The sequence below is a fragment of the Manacus vitellinus genome, unplaced genomic scaffold, assembly GCF_001715985.3.
Source record: "Manacus vitellinus isolate BGI_N305 unplaced genomic scaffold, ASM171598v3 scaffold_6_pilon, whole genome shotgun sequence".
Lineage (NCBI taxonomy): Eukaryota > Metazoa > Chordata > Aves > Passeriformes > Pipridae > Manacus > Manacus vitellinus.
Genome location: NW_021940750.1, coordinates 18,860,853 through 18,871,566, shown reverse-complemented (window position 1 = coordinate 18,871,566; position 10,714 = coordinate 18,860,853). Strand labels below are relative to the sequence as shown.

The following is a 10,714-nucleotide window of genomic DNA, read 5'->3' as shown; positions in this document are numbered from 1 at the left end:
ATTTAAGATAAAATCTATTTTGGAATTGTATTTTTCCTGTCTCAAGAAAAGGAAGGGGAGATTACATGAGATCAAAAATACCACAAACTTTTCAAATCCCAAGAGTTAGTTCCCTCTGGCACTAATTAACTGTGCCAATTAGGGCTCCACGAGTCCTTTCTTCAGGTGAAAGGATGAAAAACCTTGTAACTTCATACCCTTTCACAATGAGAAAACTGTTTTTCTCCTGCCTTACTTTAGAGCAGAGATATCCAAGGAAGGACTTTGTGAAATGTTTGGGTTGTTGCCAGCACTGCTCAGAATAGGTGCTGCTTTTACTCCCTTAGCTCCTGAACCTGAGTGTTTAGGATACCTCTCACCTCCTGGAACAAAGGCTTCTGTAATGACACACATGCAGCCACAGTCTCTTAACCTTCATTTTCTCCAAAACCTGTCTGTACATTAGAGCTACACCTGCCCTGGTCGTATGCTACATCCCTCCATGGTGCGGAGAGGAAGTAAGAGAAGCTTAGTTATGAACCTGACTCTGGGCTAAGCTCATGAGGAATCCTAATTTCAATATGAGATAGGAGAACACAGATGGGAAGGGGCAGTCATGGGGCCTTACGGTAGCATCACCTTCCAGTAGCACTCAGGCCTTCATAAAACATGATACAGTGACACTGCTAAATGTGAGCTTCAACATCCAGTAGAAGAGGACATTCCAGGAAAAACACAGCTTTCTGAAAAATAGCCCTGAAGGAAAGGAAAGAGATTAGCTGAAGGCAGGCAAAGGCAGGGACATGAGCAACCATAGATGACTCACTGTGATCCAATGAACTCATGCATGTTTCAAATGGTTATGTCACACTGCTCTATAATATTGCTTTAAATAAGTAATTAAAATGGAAAATAAAGGTTACTTAAATGTTAGGTGAAAGTTTTTTTGGAAAACACATAACTCGTTAGTAAAACTGAAAGTCACGTTTCTTAAAGAGTGTCATAATTTCTTTTTTAAACGAAATTTAAATGAATAAATATAATGAAAAAGTTTTTACCAAATGTAGCTATGCTGCTAGACAGAGAGAACTGAGAAATATTCTACTGTTCTGTGGCAAAGATTTTTTACTTTCAACACCTAAATTAATGATTGAAAGCATTTACTAGTCAAATTAAAGGCATTTTTCAAGTCACTTTTGTCTCAACTGGTAAAGACCATGATTCCTTACGAAAAAAGCAGTAGCTTCAGCTGCAAAAGTGAAAGTGACATTTGGTGAATTTAATGAGCCAATGGATTGTCTCGAACATTAAAAAAACAAACAAACAAACAACTTCATGTGTCACTATTTTGATAATTAACCCCAGAATAAGAAGGGAAATTCAGGATCCTTGCTCTATATTTTGGTGCCCAACAAATAAGCAGAATGGGCTATTTTGAAAAAATTTTCAATCGTGTTCTGCATTGTCTGGAAATTTGTTTGTTCCATGACATTTAACTTCTTTCTACTTTTTCCAGGACAAATGCTATTCTCAGGGATGGCTGCATCAAAACAAATGACAGTGAAAACATATGCAACACCTTATGTGCATCTTTGTTGACCTGGTAATCATAAAATGCATAACACTAAGTAGTACACCCTGTGTATCAGAAAATAGCTTTTCTGTTATGAACTGGCCATGCTTAAGAGGGCAATAGTCACAAGTCACAACGTTAGTGTCTAAGTGATAGTGCTAAAACAATATATTGTCAAATACTTGAGTCACATATATTTGTACACCAGTTTGAAATAACCCAAGAGAGAAAAATAATATGCTGGGATAAACAGGATAAGGATATATTGCTAAAACACAGGCCTCCCAAAACAGACTTCAAAGCTGCAGTGCTCACTTCGACTTCCAAACACCAGCATGAACTGTATCAGGTGAATTAGATACAGAGGAACTTTATTATAACCACACTTCACATGGCTGGAGCCAGCCCCTCACATTCAGAGAAACTTCCAAGCAGTTGATGATGAACAAAAGGAGGGGAAGAAACAGAATCATAGAATCATAGAATCATAGAATCATAGAATCATAGAATCAGCCGAGTTGGAAAAGACCTCTGAGATCATCAAGTCCAACTCTTGCTGGTGAAGGGAATGAGGAAGGCAAATCAGGGCTCAGGTTGTTATAGCTTTAATCATCTTGAAGGGCTCTGTGGAAGACAGGCAGTGACACTCATGACAATTGAAATAATTTTTAAACAAAGATATCTTGTGTCTTGGCTTACAGGCTTAGTCTTGCTCTGACCAGCACAAAATAGTCTCATCATCAATTACACTGTCCTCCTGTCTTGAATACCCACTACAGTCTGGAAAATTGAAGCTGATATCTGTTTCCATAGCAAAACACATGGTTTTGCCTTATCGGTTTGCAGTGGCATGGTTTGGTAGTAACTAAAATTAAATCATGCACAAGTAACAAAAGCAAGGTGAAAGTTGCAATTAAATAAGGAAAACCTAAGCTAATATAATTTCATACCAGGAGACCTGGAGGGTGTCTATTTTGTTCAGAAACAAGGTGATTTAATGACTTAACAGAAAACTTCCAAATTTTCAGATTTTTATGAAATTAGATGATGCCTGTGGCTGCCAACCAGCTGGATATAATATGCAGGCTAACTGCCAGCAGTCTGCTATTTTAACTAACAGTGCAGATTCCCTAGATTAGTAGCAGTATTATTCATTCTCCCCTTCTTGGATATCTTCTGCTTTACAGATCTGTTTCAACAACATCCAATATCAGGTACTACTACTTCTGTCTGTCTAGGAAGCTACAAGAGTTTTTACTAGAAAGAACGTGTCATCTCAGTCAGTAATGAAATGTCTTGTTGCTGATCTTCAATAAGGAATGAAGGGGTCACTGCCCTTAGAGTGAGTCAGCACATCAGCATGGATATTTATCTCAGACTAGGATGAGCCACTATCTGGAAATGTTTGCTCTTCACTGAACAGAACAGTAACTTGGACAACCAGCTTAGACTAAGTATGTAATTTTGATGAGGACAAAGCTAGATGTAATGAACCCTACCCTGTGTGAGAATCATAGAATCACAGAATAGGCAAGGTTGGAAGAGATCACAATGGGTCATTTGGTTCAGTCTCCTTGCTCAAACAGGGTCATTCTAGAGGACATGGCACAGGATTGCACACAGACAGTTCTTGAATATTTCAAGTGAGGGAGCCTACACAACCTCTCTAGGCGATCTGTTCCAGTGTGCGGTAACTCGCACAGTAAAGTTCTGCTGCATATTCAGGTGGAATTTCCCATGCATCGGTTTCTGACTGTAGCATCTCCTGTTGGTGCCATGGAGAAGAACTGGACTTCATCCTCTCGGTGCCCTCCCTTCAGATACTTATAGACATTGATGAGGTCCTCTCTCCTTTGTCACTTCACAAGGCTGAACAGGCCCAACTGTCTCAGTCTTTACTTGTCAGAGAGGTGTTCCAGTCCCTTAATCATCTTTGCAGCCCTCCACTAGAACCACTCCAGAATCATCACGAACTCACAGCAAAATCTGCCACTAAGCTGAGAGCATTTAGAAATTGTGTTATTACATCAACGTGCTGTTGAATGGTGCTATAATGTAGATTCCTGAAAATAACACTGCAATTTGGGACAGATTAAAACACAAGAACTGATATCTAAGGATCTGAGTTTCACTTTCAGATCTACCATTTGTAATGTCATCCTCATCAAGTCCTTCAGTCTCAATTCCATGTTTCTAAACTGTAATATATTCGTTAGTCTTCATTCATGACTTTTGAAAGCTTTTGTGAGTTCTTCAGATCATGTAAGGTGCTACAGAAAGAGAAAAGGAAATAGTAAGTAATTATAATTGCTAGCAACTGGAAAGACTTCGCAGTTATTTCTTTGAAAGCCCCAACTGACTTTCACCAACAAAACTGCATTTAAAACCAAATTAAATGCATCTTTACATTAGGTTCTCCTCAACCAGAGTTGGGGTTGTGTATTAGTGATTTCCAGGCCATTATGGCACAGCCTGGAGCACCTCTAATGAGATTTCTGTGTGCAGACTGTCTGCTTTGTTGGATTGTTTTCAGCTAGACTTTTTCCAATTACTTTCTAGAGTGTCGTTTTCTCATGTGGATGATGCTGGAAAATCCAAAGGCTGGTTTGTGGGGTGGAAGGGGATGGGAGCTGGGAAGTAAATCAGACTCTTAACTACTTGCATCACTTATTGTGCAGGGTTTAGAAAGGAGCTGTAATTTATCAAAAGTACAGAGGAATCAGAACTCCTTGACACAGCACATACATTTAGACCATTGAGACAACTGGAAAATAGAGAAACCAGCATTATACCAATGAACACAGTAGGGAGGCCTGTTTGATAGGCAGTGTGCATGTGTCTGTGTATAAGTCTGTATCATCTCCTCTCCTTGTGACTATCAAAAACTGCAGGCAAGAAAATGAAAAAAAGGATTGCTAAATATGTTTTTTATGAAAAATGAAAATAAAAATAAATTTGTTTTAATCCTGACAGATGTCGGCATTTTTTTCCCTTTAAAGACAAAAAAATGTCACTATCCTAAGAGTCTCTAAATTAGAGGAAAACCCTTAAAGCTAATGTACTTGCAGTTTGCAATATTGATTTTCAAAATTTGCTTTTCCACTGCTTTGTACTGGATCCACTTCATGAAAGTAAAAGTACTTTGAAAAGGCACTACCTATTCAAAGACAATTCAGTTTTTAAAGCCCAAAGAACAGATTAAGAGCATTTAGGCATCTTCTTTTTCCTTAACAGGAGCCAGATGCATAAATGTCTTTCCAAGTGTAGCTGCTAATTTTGACTTTACAACAGACAACAGTTTTACCAAAGTCACTAAAATAATAAAAGTTTGCACTTACATGCAGAAACTCATCTCCTTACTGTAACTTTAAATCAAACAAACAAACAAACAAACAAATGCAGATTCATTTAATGAACTTTCTTGCCCTTTTAAATATTTCACTTTTTTACGAGTTCATACGGTCATCAGAAAAATCTACTAAACCGAGTTTGGTGGTGCTCTATCTTGTCATTGTGTGAAACTGATCAAGACTATCATTGCAGAATATAACTTTCAGAAAGTAAATGAGATTGGTGTACTTGAGAGCGTTCATGCTTGAAGTAGCTGGACAAGAAGCAGGGGAGAAGACAACTTCCACTGAACATGCATTGTTTTCCCTTAGACTGCGTAGCTTTACTGTTTCCTTACTGTATGGGAATATAGGGAAATAGGAACTGGCATCCAGAAAAATGTCAGTATTGATCACTAGAGCCGGGGGATGACAGATGGCAGAGCTGACACTTCTCATTTTCTACTTTTGCTGGCATTAAGAATTCAACATGGAGAAAATGTTGATGCATTTTATGTCTCTTTTATATGTTTCAATCTACTGTAGTTAATGTTTGTTGTTTGTGTAGCAAAAACAGCCTCGTATTTTTCAGCTGTACTATGATCACAGTACTGGTGAGAACAGAGTGAAACACTGAAGACACAAATCCAAACAAGGGCCTAGAGCACCAAGTATTTCCTTCCAAACCACCTGAAACTTCATATGTAGGGTATTTTGGCATCCAGCATAGAGGCATACAGAGAAATTAGAGAAGATTTGACTAATCAAGGTGCCAAATATTATCAGCCAGCTTTCAGTCAATAGTATGCATAAAACCTTTTAAATAAATCTAATGCCTGGGTCCAAAAGCCCTGTTTGTTTTGCATAGAGCAGTAAGTGCATAGGAACTTAAGACCAGTGCATACAAGATGAAAGTTCTGCTGCAACCCTTCAGTTCATTAAATTACCTCCTACTTGCCATACCTGGAAAGATTAGCACTGGCTTAGGTGTCTTCTGAGTCATCGTTCTGAAGGATACTTTTCTCTTCCCTGAGTACTCTTTTCTTCTTTGTATCTTTCACATTTTCTTCTCTCAGATTCTGCAACACTCATTTCCTTCTTTCTCACCTCTTCTAGCTTCTGTCTACAGTTAATCAAATCACAAATTCTCAGTCTCTTTCTGGTACATGGTGAGCTGCCATCTCTGTCCATTCAGGAAAATGTAAATTTCTTAACATCCCTACAGAGAAGGAAAAACATAAAGATCCAAAAAGTACTTCAAGGAAAACAGGACCTCTAGACTAAGGCCAAGACTACAGTAAAGGCAGAAGGTGAAAAGTCAGCCATGAAATTGAAACCTAGGAGGAAATCCATAGTAATATGAGTATTCCTTACAATTAACCTGTGATTATCAAGGTGCTGAAATGCTTCACTTGCTTTTTTAATTTGTGTTTCTTCTTACTCTTTACACAGAACTAATATTTATGTGCTATAGGACTTAATTCATTAAAATTAAAGTCAAATGTAAATAAAGCAATTCCAACTTACTCATTACATGACTGTATTATCTGTAAATTTGTTGAATCCATCATCAATTCCTCATTTGTTACTTATCACCAGAATCTTCCCTGGGAAGCAGGCAAAAAAATGCATACACTTGTATTCTAGATAGACTTTGTAGCTTTAAAATCAGGTGAAGAATATTAAAAAGTGTCTAAGAACGTATGAAGGTACGTTTCACTGTCTCCAGAAAGCAGTGTTAAGTTCACATTCACTTTTGCTTTAAGGCAGTATGTGAGCAGCAAGACTGTGAAAGACACACGTATGATAACTTTTCACCTCAATACACTCTGCTTAAAGGGAAAGGCAGGCATCTCATATATCTTAAAATGTGAATATCTTCCCAAAACAATGATTCTCCCTGGACTTAGATATTTCAGATTAGATAAATCTGAAATCTGCTTACACTGACAGATTCATAGATGTGTAAGTGCCTGACACTCCTTTCCAACACATATTTATGTCCATTAAGTACCATATGACCGTGTCATAAGCCTAACACAGCTATCTGGGAAAGAAATTGTGACAAGTTCTAATTAATATACTAGAAAGTGTTTCAATCCCATCCATTATGTTGAGCACAGTAGATTTGTTGTGGGTAACATGTCACCTGCATTTATTTTCTCGGTGCATTGTTACAACTGAGATTGTCACTCAATTTCTCCCCTCTCTAGAACAGAAACAGAAATTCAGTGGAGGTGTAATTATCACCACCCCATTTCCTCTCATCAGGAGCATGATTGATTCTATTTGTAGTTTTAATATGACCAGGAACATAAATGGTGACTGAGATAAAAAGAAGAAGCACTTTCATTTTGTGTACATAAAGGAAATGTGTGCCTCCAGATAGACAATTACTGGCATAAAAGTAAGATATCTTGTATCTGCAGAACACCTACATGGCTGAAAAAAGTCAACATTTCACCTGATGGTAAAAATCATGTTTCTCAAAAAAGTTTTTCTCTAGCAAACATACTCTATTTTAGGGACTACAAATTACTTTTACATATACCTCCATTCACAGTTTAGAGTTTACTTGATGTGACCATAATGTTGTAATTATAAAGGTTTCAGGAGTACCCTTACAGAGGATGCAATGGATGGATGTAAAATATTTGGGTTTGTTATGGGTACTGGGAACATAAAACTTGATTCCAGATGAAAAAATTCAGTTATACAGGGTTCTAAATAATGGGCAATGTTTAGTCCAGTTAAATGATATTTTAATATCATGCTAACATATCATAACAGTTACTCTAAAAAATTTGGCAATACAGTCTCAATCACCATAACACTTTAGATCCGGATATTAAGCACAGAACTCTCCATTCAAAGCTCTTAGCAAAAGGGTAAGCAAGGTAAAACTAATTAATTTGTACTGAAGATGAAGTGTAAAGAGAAAAAATGAGATAATCATTTTAATTTGAAATCTCAACAGCATGTTGTTTCTGTGATGAAACATGCATGCAGGATATTTGAAGCATGTATTATTTATCATTCAAGCAACATTTTAGTCTTCCATAACTTAATTTCACAGTACTTAGAAATGTCTGCACTAGAAACTGAGATTAATCTGGTGTATAGTCATAATTTTTCCTCTGCACTCTCATTTTAACAACACTCTAATAAATTTATTTTATATTTGATTGGGACATAGAAAGAATCCATTCCTAATGTCATAAGGTTACCTTTTTAGCTGTGGCTGAATGGAAGATTCATTCAAATTTCAGTAGCATTTTAAGGACAGATTCTGCTTTTGCTTTTTACATCTGAATGCAACTTTTTGCTAAAGGGAAATAATAGCTTGCTGAAAGAAATGATAGACAGAACACAAATATTTACCTTGTTCACTCTTTCTTGCTGTGGTCTCACACCATGTAGACTTCAGGGCATATTTCTCCTTCATGTCAGGCTCTCAGGAGAGACAATTTGTGTGGTTTTTACTTTCATACTGATTGCCACTGGGAGCTCTCCAGGAAGTAAATTCTAAAGCTTTCCAATCATACAACACCTGTAGTGTTTAAAAGTAATAGGTTAGACAAGTACCAGCCACTTGTCACTTCACTTAAATCCTTCTTTCAAGTGTATCAGCTGGGTGTCACCACCTCAAGAAAGACAATTAAGGCATTTGCTTCTTCAGGGCTTGGTTCCCAGCAATGTAAGAGGGGTTTGCCTAGAAGTACTACTTATTGAGATCCAGATGGCAATCTCATTCTTGACAGAACTAGTTAGTACATGCTAAAAAATCGCCCCATCACTCTCAGGGGAGCAAGGCGGTACATAAGTGCTACGTGGCCACAGCTGCTTTGAGGCAGGACCACAAACTCATCGTGTGACAAAGAGTGCTGGATGTGAAGCAGTGCTTGTGCTTGAGTGACACTTCTATAAACTGAAAGCTCTCACATTTGCACCTACCTTGTCGCATTCATCCTCCACATCTCCCATTTTAGTTCAGCACAGCTTGTCCTCCTGAAAAAGCTCATAAAATTTATTCTACATTACAGTATCTTGCTTAAATCTAACACAGGTTTTATTTCTTTTCTAAATACAATACTTTGTGTAAATTGCCAAAAAAATCCATCATTCTTCCACGTAAAAATTATCTACCTGTACATAACTCCAGTAAGGCCCTGGTTGGTGAAGGAGCACCAAGCAGCAGCTTTGTGAGGAGCTGGAAGCCCTTGGCAGACAAGCAGGCATGGAAGGAGCAGTGCTGAGGGCAATTGGGGGAATTTTAAATGGCTCCGGGGAGCATGAGTGACCCCCAGTTGGGTGAACAGGATCGTGGCACATTAGTGAGGGCATGGCATGGCAGTTTGAGCAGGAAGGGATCCTTTCTGGCCATCTGGGAGCATCCAATAGAGGCAACAGGCACAGTAGTGGGTAAGGAAGAGCAAAGAGATTCTTTCAGCCCAATTTTATTAGGGCACTAGTTTAAGCTTCCTCAGTTATGGTGTGAATAAGTAGGACTTTCCTCTCATGAAGCCACGCTGGCTGTGACCAATGACTGTGTTGTCTTTCGGATAACACACCCAGTTGAGCAAGGGTAGCCAGTTGATGTAATCTTTTTGGATTTCAGTAAAGCTTTCAATACTGTCACTCACAGTATCCTTCTGGACAGAATGTCCAGCACACAGCTGGATAAACACATCATGTGGTGGGTGAGCAATTGGCTCATGGGTTGAGCGCAGAGGGTAACAGTGAATAGGGTAACATCGGACTGGTGACCCGTCACTAGTGGAGTTCCACAGGGCTCCATCTTGGGCCCTGTGCTCTTCAACTTCTTCCTAAATGACTTGGATGCAGGACTAGAAGGGATACTAAGTAAGTTTGGAGTTGACACAAAACTGGGAGGAGCTGTTGACTCCCTCAAAGGCAGGGAGGTCCTGCAGAGAGACCTCAATAAATTAGAGGGCGGGGCAATCATGAACCATATGAATTTCAACAAGGAGAAGTGCCTGATTCTGCACCTGGGATGGGGCAACCCCAGATGTAGGTACAGACTGGGGAATGAGATGCTGGAAAGCAGTGCCACAGAAAAGGGACCTGGGGGTCCTGGTCGATGGCAAGTTGAATATGAGTCAGCAGTGCCCTGGCAGCCAGAAGGGCCAACCATGTCCGGGGGTCATCAGGCAAAGCATCACCAGCCAGTCGATGGAGGGGATTGTCCTACTCTGCTCGGCACTGGTGCAGCCTCACCTTGAATATTATGTGCAGTTTTGGGCACCCCAATATAAGAAAGACATTAAACTCTTAGAGAGAGTCCAAAGGAGGGCAAAGAAGATGGTGAAGGGTCTTGAGGGGAAGCCGTGTGAGGCGTGGCTGAGGTCACTTGCTCTGTTCGGCCTGGAGAAGAGGAGACTGAGGGGAGACCTCATCACAGTCTACAACTTCCTCATGAGGGAAGAGGAGGGACAGACACTGATCTTTTCTCTGTGGTGACCAGTGACAGGACCTGAGGGAATGGCCTGAAGTTGTGTCAGGGGAGGTTTAGGTTGGATATTAGGAAAAGGTTCTTCACCCAGAGGGTGGTTGGGCACTGAAACAGGCTCCCCAGGGAAGTGATCACAGCAGCAAGCTGTGAGTTCAAGAAGCATTTGGATGATACTCTGGGGCACATAATGTGACTCTTGAGGATGGTCTTGTGCAGGGCTAGGAGTTGGACTCAGTGATCCTTCCAGCTCAGCATACTCTGTGATTCTGTGATTACTACTGTAGGTAGACAGCATGGTACAAACACAGACACGTAGCTCTGTAGCTTGTGATGTAAAGCTGAGTTTGATTCCAGTCCTCA

At 39.5% G+C, this 10,714-nt stretch overlaps 1 long non-coding RNA gene across 1 annotated transcript; it reads right to left on the bottom strand.

Annotated features, from left to right (window-relative positions):
* Positions 1-3,666: 3,666 nt before the first annotated feature.
* On the bottom strand, positions 3,667-8,849 carry LOC108641344. The gene is made up of 4 exons (XR_001921913.1): positions 8,836-8,849; positions 8,263-8,431; positions 5,845-6,100; positions 3,667-3,822 (listed from the first exon to the last, which is right to left on the bottom strand). It is a non-coding gene; the product is annotated as an uncharacterized LOC108641344 (long non-coding RNA).
* Positions 8,850-10,714: the final 1,865 nt, after the last annotated feature.